The sequence below is a fragment of the Nerophis ophidion genome, linkage group LG04, assembly GCF_033978795.1.
Source record: "Nerophis ophidion isolate RoL-2023_Sa linkage group LG04, RoL_Noph_v1.0, whole genome shotgun sequence".
NCBI lineage: Eukaryota > Metazoa > Chordata > Actinopteri > Syngnathiformes > Syngnathidae > Nerophis > Nerophis ophidion.
This window is the reverse complement of record NC_084614.1, coordinates 77,376,507-77,392,485: the sequence shown is the minus strand read 5'-3', so window position 1 is coordinate 77,392,485 and position 15,979 is coordinate 77,376,507.

Genomic DNA, 15,979 nt, shown 5'->3' with positions numbered 1-15,979 from the left:
AAAAATGCAAGTTACTTGAAAATAATAAAATGTGTAATTTTTTGTTTTGTTTTAGATTTTACAGAACCGCCAGTCTATTAAATACTTGTTCTCCTCACTGCACATAGACTAAGGTCCACTTTGGCCGCTGCAGGTTAAAATATACTGTAGGTCATTTCAGTAATTTTTTTGTAGTTCAGTATTTCTCATCTCTTTTGATATTGTATATACATATATGGACAAATTGGGTTTATACAATTGTAATCTATTGTTCAATGAAATATCACGATAGGTTTACCAGAGAGGGAACCATTGGTCCATCACCCTACAGCGGCAATACAGCCATCCCATCACTGTATGACCTCCACATCAATTGTCAATTTCCTTACGGAGGCCATATATCTAGCCTATCACCATATGACAGGGGTGTCCAAAGTGCGGCCCGGGGGCCATTTGGGGCCCCCAGGTCATTCTTTAACGGCACATTTTAAAAATACAACTGAAAAAAATAAAAAGTGATAAAAAGCGCAAACAGGTGAAATGTAACAAGAAAATGTTGCAATGCTTTAATAACACAAAGATGCCATGCAGGCTGTTTCTTTCTTTAAAAAATAATGAATCAAAATCAATGTCATTTTGAATTATTGACCTATTCAAAACTTCAATTACGTCACGTTAAATATTCCACTTTAAGATATTTTTTGGGGAAAATGTTGCATATTTTGTGTTTTGCCATATAAAAAAACTGAGCTGTTTTTTTTTTTTTTTAAAGAAGGGCCTAAAACAAACAAACCAAAAAAATTAAACAACAATAAAAGTTCTAAAATTGACGGATATATCTGAGGTTGATCTCGAATTTATTGTGCTAAAAGTAAACAGTAAAAAAAATGTATTTATTTTTTAACACTTTAACGAGTAGGACACTTTGGGATCCCCAATTATTTTAGTGTGATTTGTTTTTAAGTGTCATTCCTCAAAAAAAAATAATGATTAAATATCCAAAATTAAGGCTCCAATTATTATATAATCTCAAAAATTCCACCCCAAAAAGTTATTGGATGAAAATATTGCATATTTTGTGTTTTTTCCATTTTTTTTTTCCTAATGTTGATCTAGAGATTTAAAACATGAATAATGATAAGAATACTGAATAATGACACATTTTTAATATTTTTTTTGACCAAAACCCTTTGGGGTCCCGGGATCATAACTAAGTGGAGGCCTAACTGTATATTTTTTTATACATTTATTGTATTGGTTTTTAAAATATGAAAATGGCCCCCGCTTGCTTTGATTTTTCAGTGTGCGGCCCTCAGTGGAAAAAGTTTGGACACCCCTGCCATATGGTCTCAACATAAAAGGTCCATTTCCCTACGAAGACCATGCATCCTGCCCATCAACCAATGGCCTCACCACCGAAGGTTGATCACTATGGAGGCTGTACACCCCGCCTATCCCCACACGACTTCAACACCGCTGGCCCATCACCAAATGTCCACAACACCTCTGGTCCTTCACCCGGCGTACACAATAGCTTGCCACCTAGCCGGGTGAATCCACCTGAGAATAAAAACGCAGCTTTCCTGGCACCAGATAGGAGAGATGCACTCAACCCATCTGTTGAGGACACTATCTGTTATCAACCACAGGCAGAAAAATCATGGACGCCATGTGATGGATGTAGGGAGGAGTTGGAAATAATCCGGCGAGAAAAGCAACGAATCAAAGAAGTCCATCCATCCATTTTCTACCGCTTATTCCCTTTCGGGGTCGCGGGGGGTGTACCCCGCCTTCCGCCCGATTGTAGCTGAGATAGGTGCTAGCGCCCCCCGCGAATCAAAGAAGTCCTCTTGAAAATAGGTAAGTACCCAATGCTAATTCGTTCATGATGTAATTGTTTTGTTTACTTAAACTTGTGATTGGGCCTTGAACACATTATTTTCTCATTCTGGTATTGTTTGTGCTATTTTTTCCCTTTCAGATCCGGGCCAATTCAGAGTACTTCAATCTTTCACAGTATCATGTTCTCATATGTTCTCATAGTCATCAGTATCAACAGTATCACAGTATCACGTTCTCATAGTCATTATTGTCACCGATGTCCCACTGGGTGTGAGTTTTCCTTGCCCGAGGATGTCGTAGTGGTTTGTGCAGCCCTTTGAGACACTAGTGATTTAGGGCTATATAAGTAAACATTGATTGATTGATTGATTCAAACTCCCTGCGACCTCGTTGGAGACAAATACACCGACGGCCCTCATTAATCGGACCAGCAAGAGCTCTTTCCTGAGAGCGGCGTATTCATATCATTGTTCCGCCTTGCTGCCATGAGACATGCTTCAAAGCCCAAATGAATGCGTTTATTCCACGCACTTTTTGACCTCTTTTTTACAGTAGAGGAGTGTCCCTTTTGGTCGCCCTGAAAACAAACCTGCAGGAACACGAAAGCGCATCCTTGACCGAAAAAAGTTGAAGGAATCCTAAGTAAGTTTTCCCAAACTGAGGGTGTTTTCAGGCCAAAATTGGGTAACAATAATTAAATAGAAGTTCAATATGAGAAATGTTAATCCCTTATCGATTACAGCACACTGGAAGTATAACTCAATGTTACATAATTACAATTTGTGATTGACTAAAAACTAGCGTTATGATGAGCAATATAGTGTTATGTCCATCAACTTGAAGTGTGGTTGTGTGTATTAATGATTTTGCGTAAATTAAGGCTTTAAACAGCAATAAAAAGCATTAAATGCTTTGCCCAGAGGCATTTAAAAAATTTAATACAATTGTAGGACATGGCGGACAGTCAATATGTCAAACGGTAAATGAAAATTAACTTAAGAAGGTTACGGTCATCGAAATTGTTAGTCTTCCTGTGTGTTTCTTTTTTTAACTGCGGCTGTCAAACTGCATACAAGAGGTATTGTAAGGTGGGAACACGACAAAAGCACTGCTTCAATAAAGCAAAATGAAACTGCTCTGGGGGCATAAACTTTTCCATTCTTTGGTCACTGTAGGCGTGTAGTCCTTAACTGTGACACCATGTCAGGATAATGGAAAAGCTGAGCTTTTTTAATACACTGAGTCGTTTATTTCAATCATCTGCACTTCAACACATATGAGCTAACTTGCCTAACATTAGCAACTGTTGTGACGCAAGTGATCTACGCTAGCGAGGCAATTTTCACAGCAGACCACAACTCTTTTATTTTCTGACATTCCCACAATAAATGAATACAAGTTCCTTCAGCTGCCGGACACTTGATACATACTTGCTATTTACTGTAAACATTTTAAACAGAGAAGGTGTAAAATACAATAAATTCAAAATGTTTAATTGCCATAGCTTTTTTTCCAAATGCATCTTATTGGCATTTTTACCAATATTGTTCTGTATTTTTCTAAAATGTTTAAATAGATCATCCATTTCCAAACACATGCATAATTTGCAATCCTGGTATGATGTTCATTTATTATTCCATAAAACCTTTTAACTATTTAAAACAAATTGTATCCTGATTAAAAATGGTATCCTCCAGTTTGTGGCTATTATAAATCATATTTTCAGAGAATATATATATATACTTACAGCATGTTTCAAACAGACACAACTAAATAAATGGCTAATGGGTATATTATATTGATCATCTGATGCAGAATGGGATGTTTGTTTAGAGGGTTTAAGTGCAGTTCTCCTTTAATATTTTTGATAGCCTTTTAATTAGCGATTGTCTACGGCCATGCATACGGTCAAAACACCAGATGCTACTCCACAAAAATAAATAAATAAAAATACATTCTCCAATTAAACAGCTTTGTAAGCCAATTCTAATACATTAGATAGTAACAGTTAATGTAAACTTTTCAACTAATTAACTAATGCTTGCAACTGTGTGTATACAGATAGATAATTGTAAGCTTTTGACTATATAAAAAAACAACTATATGCAGTCGCACATGGGCATTACATTTTTTCAAGTACCAAAAAATGGCATTAAAAAGCATTACATTTGAATTTGCATTATTATTGTTATTGCATTGCATTTTATAGATTTGATACCTGTAGAAACTGATGTGGGACAAAATTACGAATGGCTGATTATGTTCTCGCCTTGCAGGGTATGTCCTGAGATGCGGCACCTTTCCTGATTGGGACCATATTGAGGAGGCCAAGCTCAAGAAAGCTTTGGTAAACAAATGTCGGCCCAGAGACGGTTTTAAGTAGGCCCTTGTACCTGTCAAGTTCATTCTATGGTAGGATGTTTCCTTGGTAAACATGTTCAATATTTTGGTCTAGGTTTGCGTAGTATATATTGTAAAAAATTGCCTTATGATGTAGCTTTTAGTACCACGTTATTCTGTGATAATGCATATTGAGGTGTGCTGTGCCAAGCAAATTTGGCACTGATGCAACCTCACTAACAAGCTAGCGGCTAATATCCTTTCACAGTGCAAAGTTTTTTCCAAATAAAAAAATAATGCAACCGGAAATGACGCAGTATGTTGCTGCTTACATAATCAGGTATATTAGTAGCTTTTGTAACCAATTTCAAAATATTTCAATGATCATTTATGTACCAAATGTTATATTGTTATCGCAGGAGGCTGTTCTATTGTTTACAACAGTGTTTCTTAATCATAGGGCTGGGGCCCACTGTTTGGCTGCGAATACCCCTTGGAAGCCGCCAATAAATATCTGTTTCTTAGCTGTTGTCCGTCCATATGGGCAGCAATGGTACTCGGTTGTCTTACACTTTAGTGTAAGATGACTAATTCAGTGTTTATATTTCAGTTGGTCCCAGACTCCTCTTGTGGAAAAGTTGGTCGTGCCCCAAGGTAAAAATGTTAAGTATCCCTGGTTTTCAATGTGTGATTATTTTTTGTATGTAGACTAGTTCCACACAGCACAGTTACAATTTTATAAATGTATTTCAGTTTTTACTTGGAATATTTCAAAAATGGAAATTTTGTCATTTACTCACCCTCTTACTGAGATGAAGTCAAGTGTTTTTTTAACTAAGGTACATGGTTTGCTCAACAAGGAGTTAAAAAACTACACCTGACTTTTTCACAATAGCAAAGTGAGTACTCAAGGTCAAATTCATTTATTTTTGTATTTGTTTTATTTTTTGTATATTGTTTTCTGTTTTAAGTATTGTGAATGTCAATATGTACATTATGTATGTACTAATTAACTACATTTACATTTTTGTATTTAATCTATTTTTATATTATATTTTGTATTTTTGTGTAGCCAAATAAAGTGATACACCTTTCAATATTTGAGTATTTGTTTAGTGTTATTTCTAATTAAGTCAGATGAATATTTTAATTGCACTCAATTTGTTCTCATGATTCTCAAATTTGAGATATGATAATAAATTTAAGAGAAATAATCAAGACATGAAAAAGACATACATAAGATCTCTTTTATTGCTCATACATCTCGTTTCTTTCTCTTTTTATTATCCTTCAAAATAAATGAGACATAATTGAGATCAATGGCATACATATATGAGCTCTCGTCAGTGTATCCCACTTCTCAAATATTGCTCAAAGGGTTGTCTCAACTCAACCTCCTTTGTCTCAGTGATGTCTTGTCTCTTTTTAGCTTATTTATTGCTCCTAAGGGTCCCTTAGGAGCAATAAAAGAGAAACAATTGATCACAGAATTAGACAGATATGAGAAGCTCAAAATGTTCTCAAGATACGAGATTAAGCAACAGATGAGCAAGCAAATTTTTGCTATGGGGAGTTATTTGACAGAGTTGATCACTCATGAGTTAGTTTAACTCTGCTGAGATGCAATTAAGCCCCGCCCTGCATTTCACTTCAGTTGGAGGGAAAAGAGACAATAGGAACCATTTCGCTTCTCTCGTGCAGTTCCACAAGGTAAGTGCAATTTAATCAAATGTACTGAAACAGCTGCAAATTAATGCTGTGAAATGTAGCATGTACAATAAAACATGTATGGAGAATATGTGTTTTAGCAACTAAGCTTTTTTTGTCACCAGTTCTGAACAACAAAATCGGTCATGCTATTAGCTTGCATTTCTAAGCTAGCAGACAGTAGTAGCAGGTCACTTAAACTTTAAAAATGACGGTAAGTCACTTCCTCAAAGCCATGATAAACAAAGTTTTTACTGTACAAAATATTATTTAAGGCTGGAACTAACAGTTGTGGGGGCTTTTGTTATTTTGTCCCTCACACTCTAAACTTCAAAAAACTGCAAAAACCTGTGGAGACATGTTTCTCTTGTCCAATTTTGTCTGCGGAGGGATAAGCTCAGTAGTTACTGGTTCATTTATTGCTACTCTTCAAGTTTTGGTGTTATTTATTATCAGGGTATTCACTGGGTCATGGACATATTGTATTAAATATTAAATGAGATTTAATTTAATTTAGTATTTAATTCATACCAGGGCCTTTACAAGCATCTGAAACTGTCTTGACCTAGGAATATATAAATGTAAGAACTGATTGTTAGTTTTTTTTTTCTTGATTTGGTACAAATTAATATAGCTGCAGCCTCTCCTCTGTTCTCAGGGGCACAGAAACACACGCACGTCAGTGAGCAGCAGAGCAGAGGTTACGGTGGATCCCGTGAAATGACAGTAACTGTAACATCAGTTTGATGACATCTAACTGTAAGTACTGTATGTGAAGAAAAACCTCCTCGAGTATAAACATCTGTAAAACCTGCGCAAACATGTGAAATACTTTTTAATCCGTTTGCTCCTCCATCTCTCATTTATCCTCTGACACAGCATGCTGGCTCATCTTTAAACTGTAGCAAACAATCTAGCAGTCGTTGTCCTTATACTTTCTGCTAACCATAACTCGCCACTGAAATGATTGTGTTAAAAGTTTCTGCTGGCAGAGCCAACCAGCCCTCACTGCCACATAAACAGCTGAGAAAGGAGGAAAGAGATAGGACAGGAAGAATAACTAATGTTTTTTTTTTTCTTTTTTGCTGTGTTTTTAATCCTATTTTGAAATTATTCAATATTGTGACAACAGGAATATGATTAAAATGACTTGTTTCCAGTGAGATATTGTTCTGATGATATTGTGACTTTTCTGTTGTAGAAATTACTGTTACTGCTCTAACATTTAGTTTTAATTACAATATTCAATTGTGATCCCTTTCAAAATCCTCTCCCTCTCTCTGTCTCATGTATACATAAATATAGACATATATATATATTATAAAGCAATCATTTAGGAATGAAAAAGAAAATTATTGATAGAGGCCCCTGCAAAATATTAACAAATCGTATCCTTTACTGTGACACATTGACCTCTAAACTGTTCTTTCTTTAAATATTGACTTTCTTTAATATATGTTTTGCATGTCTCAGTGAAGATGCTGGTCCAGGTGAAGTACAACCAACAGCAGAAGTATGTGAAGCTGGATGACGTTGAGGGACCGTTTGACTTTCTCCAATTCCATGAAAAAGGTGTTTCAATTTACTTAATCTTGCCTTAAAAACAGTTTAAAAATAGACCCACTTTCTTTAAAAACCTCATGTTGTATACTCTGGTGTCTTTACATGCCTGAAGCAGATTCCTTTATAAATGGGGATAATTTACTCAACATGTGCGCCACCTAGAATGTAAAGCATTTTATACACAAGAACAGTTAACTGAGAAAAGCCAATACTTAACTTTTAAATTTGGACTTAAGAAGTGTCAGGGTTACTTGAGGGAAAAAATCACCAGTGGATGACTCCATCTAACTAGAACAGTCATTTGCTGTGAGACAAATGAAACTGCACATAAAGCACATAAATCACAATTTTCTCATACTGTTTTCCAGTCATTGAGAGATTTTGCCTGCCACCCGATGCAAGCATTATGTACAAGGATGCAACAGGGACAGAAGTTGATGCGGAAATATTCAGCGACCTGGTTGGACAAGGCAATGTGGTGCTGACAATATTCTCAAGCCAGGGTGAGATATAAAATCATGTATTATCAGGCACTCTGTACACTACTGAATAAAATGATCAAATGTTTTTTTCTTTTATTCCTTTAGAATTTTCAGACCTGTCCTTGTCCTCTGCATCTGAGATCTCTGACTCTAGCTTCAACTCAAGCGGAACTCTTGCCATGGATGAGATCCCTCGCAAGAGACAGCGAAAAGAGAATAAGCATGATGCAACATCAGCTAAACAGGTTTGAACAAAGCTTGATTCACTTGAGTTTTTTTACACATTAAAACAGTTTTTGCGTGTCAAGGATAGCTGTTTATCACCATATTTTGCATTTTCATGTTTTTGTTTTTTATCAGTTGATTGAAGCTGTAACAAGCTATGACGGAATGACAGACAGAAATACCCATTTTTTTATACATATAGATTTATTTATTAAAGGTAGATTGAGCAAATTGGTTATTTCTGGCAATTTATTTAAGTTTGTATCAAACTGGTAGCCCTTCGCATTAATCAGTACCCAAGAAGTAGCTCTTGGTTTCAAAAAGGTTGCTGACCCCTGATATAAATGAATGTAACGATGGTAATAAAATGTTATATAGCAAAGTAAAAGTTGTGTTTCTTATCTAAGTAAATGTAACTCGTTACTACTCACCTACGTGGATAAGTGTGTTCACCTTTGACAGGTACGACAAAATAAAAATAAAAATGATTACCATCGAGTTTAGGTGACTTGAAACAAGCATGCATTCAATGTTTGGCTTTACCGTGTCTACTTTTACTTTCACTTTCTTTGATATTCTGCCAGCAGAAGCGTCTGCCTCACACTTTTCCCCCACGTTCAGCACTTTGGCCACAGCGAGTCCATCCCATGAAGGCTTTCTGCTGACTTTTTTACTCAGGATGAAATTTCCTGATGCAACCCTGGCCGGGAATCGAACCCATGCGAGGCAGATACGTGTCCCGTTACCCCAGCAGGGACGCCTCACGCTTGGGAGACATAACGGAGGTGAAAGTTAAGACGTTGTTATATATTCAAATAACGAGGTAGCACACACGTTCAGTAACTTTTATATCTGACTGGGAGTAGCAGTAGCATACACTCTAGAGAGGGATCATCAACACTCATGTACAGCACTTGGTGAGCATGCTAAGTAGACACAACTCAACTACGGCAAGTCAGTCAGGACAAACTACGCTGAGTCAGCATGCACATTAATATACCACAGGGGACTAAACATACTAGATGCCGGATCACAACACATTTCTTCACCCGAAAATTAATCTTTAACATCAATAATTGTCCCTCAGTGGACACCATAGTCAGAGAGAACTAGGCGCCATTGGTTTAACTCTTATCTTACTGATAGGATGCAGTGTGTCTCCCATAACAATGTGACCTCGGACTACGTTAAGGTAACGTGTGGAGTTCCCCAGGGTTCGGTCCTTGGCCCTGCACTCTTCAGCATCTACATGCTGCCGCTAGGTGACATCATACGCAAATACGGTGTTTTTTTTTTTTTTTTTTTTTTTTTTTTTTTTTTTTAAATTAAATCAACACAAAAACACACAAAATACACTTTCCATCAGTGCATCAACCCCCCAAAGAAAACCCCTCCCTCTCCCATTCACACCCAGCCACACCCACTCACACAAAAAAGGGTTGTTTCTTTCTGCTACCAAAATGCTGGTTCCCACAACATATATAACACAGTCTGCAAGGGACATAGTCCCTGAAACACACATGATTGTGTGTGTCGCCGGTCCACTAACACTATCATTAATTACTATTTTTTATGTAATTGTTTTATATGATTTTACTTTCTTTTTTATCCCCCAAAAAATGTCATTGTTTTCCTTTTTTTTAATCTCATTTTATTTTATTAAAAAAAAAAAATAAAAAAAATAACCTTATCTTCATCAAACCAGGTTGTTAATGGAATTAGACTTGTCTAAAAGGTTTTTAAAACCAGGTCCAGTCCAGACAATGTCAAAGTGGGCCTCAGCAACACACACCCTCATCCATGTGCAACAACAAAAATTAGGGAAACAACAGATTGCATATAAGTTATAAACAAAATTACATTTTCATAAAAAGCATTTGTGTATAGTCCATATTATGTCCAAGTCAGATTCAACACACACCTTCATTTTGTACACTCAAAAAAAAGGGAACACAACAACAGATAGCATATATGTTGCTGTTGTTGCATATCTATAAACATTATTACATTTTCATAATAAGCCTTTAAGGATTTCCCATCTTTTTTCATGTTTTTTGGCATCATTATCGTTGTCAATCATGTATCTTTCTAAAGTTAAAAAATACTGAATAAATGTTTTAAAGAAAGTAATACTAAGTGAATATCTATTTTTGGCCTTAAAAATAAACCTTTTACCAAGTACTATAATTAAATTAACTAAGTCATGCTTGTCAATAAACTCTCCTAAAATAACAGAAACTATATCAAGCTTCATAAACAAACCAATCCTTGAACACGTTTTTTCAACTTCCACCCAAAAGGAAGACACAATATGACAATACCAAAACAAATGCAGGGTGGATTCAGATTCCTGACAGCAAAAGCGGCAATCATCTGACTCAGTCATATTCCATAGTTTTAACATTTTCCCCGTTGGTAAGAAGTTATAAATAATTTTAATTTGAAAATAACGGTTTTGCACATCGATAGTAGTTTTGTAGATTAGTTTGAATATGGCATCCCACGGCAACGGGCAGTCAAAAAAGTCTTCCCATTTTCCATATGTGTTATATGGGACAGCCTTCAAAGATTTCTTTATTAAATAAAAATTATATATTTTTTTATTAATTTTAGTTCCTTTTTGCCAACTAGAATTTCTTATTAGAGGTTTACAAACTAGTAATTTAGTAGTTCCATAATTAATTATTTGTTTCCATCTTTTCCTAATTACTCCAGTTAGTTGATTAAAAGAAAAACTTGAACAAGCATCACCATACATAGTTCTAAATTCATCATACTTCATAATTTTACCATTCTCATTGATCATATCATTGACAAAAATTATTCCTCTTTCAAACATATTTTTCCAAAAGAAAGGCTTTCCATCTACTAAAATATTAGAGTTCATCCATATTATCTGCTGCAAAATATCATCTCTTTTTTTTGGCACATGAAATTGAAAACACCACCATGAGTGGATTGTTTCCTTTATGAACCCCTCCATGTTTCCCAGCAGATTCTCCACATAAGAATAATGGGAGGGGATCACTTGTAAAAAAGGATACAATTTTCTTTGATACATTACATGTTTTCTGTCCAACAGGACACTTGTGTACCACTCAGTATTTGCAACTTAATGCCAAAAAAACGGAAATGCTGATTATCGGTCCTGCTAGACACCGAACTCTATTTAATAATACAACTCTAACATTTGACAACCAAACAATTAAACAAGGCGACACGGTAAAGAATCTGGGTATTATCTTCGACCCAACTCTCTCCTTTGAGTCACACATTAAAAGCGTTACTAAAACGGCCTTCTTTCATCTCCGTAATATCGCTAAAATTCGCTCCATTCTGTCCACTAAAGACGCTGAGATCATTATCCATGCGTTTGTTACGTCTCGCCTCGACTACTGTAACGTATTATTTTCGGGTCTCCCCATGTCTAGCATTAAAAGATTACAGTTGGTACAAAATGCGGCTGCTAGACTTTTGACAAGAACAAGAAAGTTCTCATAGTCATCATTGTCACCGATGTCCCACTGGGTGTGAGTTTTCCTTGCCCTTATGTGGGCCTACCGAGGATGTCGTGGTGGTTTGTGCAGCCCTTTGAGACACTAGTGATTTAGGGCTATATAAGTAAACATTGATTGATTGATTGATATTTGACAATGTTTTTCTTTTCCACTGAAAAGGTGAGACCTGTTTTATGACTGTCTGAACACTTTATAAGATAGTAAAGTTAAAAATGCCCGTCCAGCGAATTCGTTGCAATACAGTGTTAGCTAAGGTGTTTACTTACATTTTGATGTGTTTTGAAGAAATGTGCAATTCCGTTTTTGTACTTAAATGTTTGATGTAAGTTGGCCAGTGTGATTAACATTTAGTAGAGTCTGAATTGAATGGGGTTGTGAAGGATGTCTTTTTACATGTTTATTCTGGTCACTGTGTTTGAACTACTGATTTGTGATTTATTGTTATTTAGCATCTGGGCATATTGAATATGAGCCAGATTTATATGTTAATTTGTTCTTTTGCATTGAGACACATTTGTAATGTGAATGTTTTTCTTTTCCACTGAAAAGCTTAATGACCAGAGCCAGAGAGGACCACTAGTGTGAGCAAATAAATGCAACAAGGTCTCATCCACAATCCAGAACCACTGTGTCCAGTGTCCAATCTCTCCGCACAACAACCCACCTTATAAACACTAAAAACACAACGCAGAGTCCAAGGGTGTGTCGAGAGGCAGTGACATTGTGGGTTACATAAACAAGGAAGTGCGCTACGAAACGGGATCGATAGAGTCCAAAACATGATTAAAACATAATAGGAAAATACAAAAAGGGGACTAAACATACTAGATGTGTGATCACAACACATTTCTTCACCAAAAAATTCATCTTTAACATCAATATTTATGAAACATGTCCACAAAAAAAATCTAGCTGTCAACACTGAATACTGCATTCTTTTCACAGTTTATGAACTTACATTCATATTTTGTTGGAAGAATTATTCAATAAATATATTTATAAAGGATTTTTGAATTGTTGCTATTTTTAGAATATTTAAAATAAAATCTCACGTACCCCTTGGCATACCTTCAAGTACCCCCAGGGGTACGCGTACCCCCATTTGTTTGTGGAAGTTGGGAGGGGCTCAGAAATCGTTTGAGAGCCAGTTAAGGGTGTGGAGATATCAAATTTGGCATATGTATAGATGAAGGGAACATAGAAAATGCTTGTCAATATAATTATGTTGCAAGCTAAACATTTTTGTATAAAAATGTTGATTTCTGAAAGTGAAAACAACATTTTCACATTGGCTTAATGATTTACAAATAGGTGGTTCGGGCATCTGGTCAGGATGCCACCCGAACGCCTCCCAGGGAGGTGTTAAGGGTACGTCTGACCGGTAGGAGGCCACGGGGAAGACCCAGGACACGTTGGGAAGACTATGTCTCCCAACTGGCCTGGGAAGGCCTTGGAATCCCCCGGGAGGAGCTGTGCAAAGTGGCAGGGGAGAGGGAAGTCAGGGCTTCCCTGCTTAGGCTGCTTCCCCCGCAACCCGACCTCGGATAAGCGGAAGAAGCTGGATGGATGGAATTAAATCTTGGATATTGGTTAGAAGTAGAACATCCCTCATGTTCGAATCTCTATTGGAGGAATTTGAATTGGATTAGCACTATTTGTAAATGTGGTATTTTTCATTATTATTGTGATTATTATTTTGAAATAATGTATTTGTATTGTCTTTTACTTCACTTTCCTTGACATGTTTTTTTTTAAATGCTAATTGCTCATCCTGGTGGATGTTTGAAATGGTTTGTATGTGTTGAAAGTAGAGATGTCCGATAATGGCTTTTTTGCCAATATCCGTTATTCCGATATTGTCCAACTCTTGATTACCGATTCCGATATCAACGGACACCGATATATACAGTCGTGGAATGAACACATTATTATGCCTAATTTAGTTGTGATGCCCCGCTGGATGCATTAAACAATGTAACAAGGTTTTCCAAAATAAATCAACTGAAGTTATGGAGAAAAATGCCAACATGGCACTGCCATATTTATTATTGAAGTCACAAAGTGCAATATTTTTTGGAACATGCCTCAAAACCAGGGGTCACCAAGGCGGTGCCCGCGGGCACCAGGTCACCCGTAAGGACCAGATGAGTCACCCGCTGGCCTCTTCTAAAATTAGCTCAAATAGCAGCACTTACCAGTGAGCTGCCTCTATTTTTTAAATTGTATTTATTTACTGGCAAGCTCGTCTCGCTTTGCTTGACATTTTTAATTCTAAGAGAGACAAAACTCAAACAGAATTTGAAAATCCAAGAAAATATTTTAAAGACTTGGTCTTCACTTGTTTAAATAAATTCATTTATTTTTTTACTTTGCTTCTTATAACTTTCAGAAAGACAATTTTAGAGAAAAAATACAACCTTAAAAATGATTTTAGGATTTTCAAAAACATATACCTTTTTACCTTTTAAATTCCTTCCTCTTCCTGACAATTTAAATCAATGTTCAAGTAAATTTATTTTTGTTGTTGTAAAGAATAATAAATACATTTTGATTTAATTCTTTATTTTAGCTTCTGTTTTTTCGACAAAAATTATTTGTGAAATATTTCTTCAATTATGATTAAAATTCAAAAAAATGATTGTGGCAAATCTAGAAAAACCTTTAGAATCAAATTTAAATCTTATTTCAAAGTCTTTTGAATTTCTTTTAAAATTCTTCTTCTTGAAAATCTAGAAGAAATGATGATTTGTCTTTGTTAGAAATATAGCTTGGTCCAACTCGTTATATATTCTAACAAAGTGGAGATTGGATTTTAACCTATTTAAAACATGTCATCAAAATTCTAAAATTAATCTTAATCAGGAAAAATTACTAATGATGTTCCATAAATTCTTTTTTTTTAATTTTTTCAAAAAGATTCGAATTAGCTAGTTTTTCCTCTTCCTTTTTTCGGTTGAATTTTGAATTTTAAAGAGTCGAAATTGAAGATAAACTATGTTTCAAAATTTAATGTTCCTTTTTTTCCTGTTTTCTCCTCTTTTAAACCGTTCAATTAAGTGTTTTTTTCATCATTTATTCTCTACAAAAAACCTTCCGTAAAAGGAAAAAAAATGTATGACGGAATGACAGACAGAAATACCCATTTTTTTATACATATAGATTTATTTATTAAAGGTAGATTGAGCAAATTGGTTATTTCTGGCAATTTATTTAAGTGTGTATCAAACTGGTAGCCCTTCGCATTAATCAGTACCCAAGAAGTAGCTCTTGGTTTCAAAAAGGTTGCTGACCCCTGATATAAATGAATGTAACGATGGTAATAAAATGTTATATAGCAAAGTAAAAGTTGTGTTTCTTATCTAAGTAAATGTAACTCGTTACTACTCACCTACGTGGATAAGTGTGTTCACCTTTGACAGGTACGACAAAATAAAAATAAAAATAAAAATGATCACCATCGAGTTTAACGTTTGGCTTTACCGTGTCTACTTTTACTTTCACTTTCTTTGATATTCTGCCAGCAGAAGCGTCTGCCTCACACTTTTCCCCCACGTTCAGCACTTTGGCCACAGCGAGTCCATCTCATGAAGGCTTTCTGCTGACTTTTTTACTCAGGATGAAACTTCCTGATGCAACCCTGGCCGGGAATCGAACCCATGCGAGGCAGATGCGTGTCCCGTTACCCCAGCAGGGACGCCTCACGCTTGGGAGACATAACGGAGGTGAAAGTTAAGACGTGAAATAAAAAGAAGTGAGGATGTCCTGCGGTGTAGCGACTTTATGTCTATCAATCATTATTTGTATTGATGCTTTCTTGAGAGGACTACAATACGATCACTGATCGGATGTTCCAGCCCTGTCATTACTTTTAACTCTCAATCTCACCTTCATTCCTCTTTCTTTCTTTTCTTTCCAAGTTTGGCGGCCAACTTGACACACCTTTTTGTTGTCAAGTCACGTGATTTCCCAGAAAAGCCACACAAGCATTTACCTGACGTGGCCACAAGGGGCGCTCTCTAGTGAGTCCAGTAGAAGACTTCTTGTCGGTTGACTGCTGCCACTTTTCTGTGCAGAATAGCGTTTCGTTTTCTCTCCTCACTGTGACGTCACAGAATGCTGACTCCTCATTGGCTCAGGTGGAGTATTATAAAAAGAGCCTCGACAGTTCCTGGTTCATTTTTCCTGTTTGCGAGTCAAGCGAGTGTTCGTCACTTTTGTCTTTCTCTGCGGGATTAAAAGTGGCAAACATCTTTTTGTTTCGCGCTGACATCATGAACTTGTTTTTATTCTTTCTTCTGGTCGTGCAAATGCACAGCGTGACGC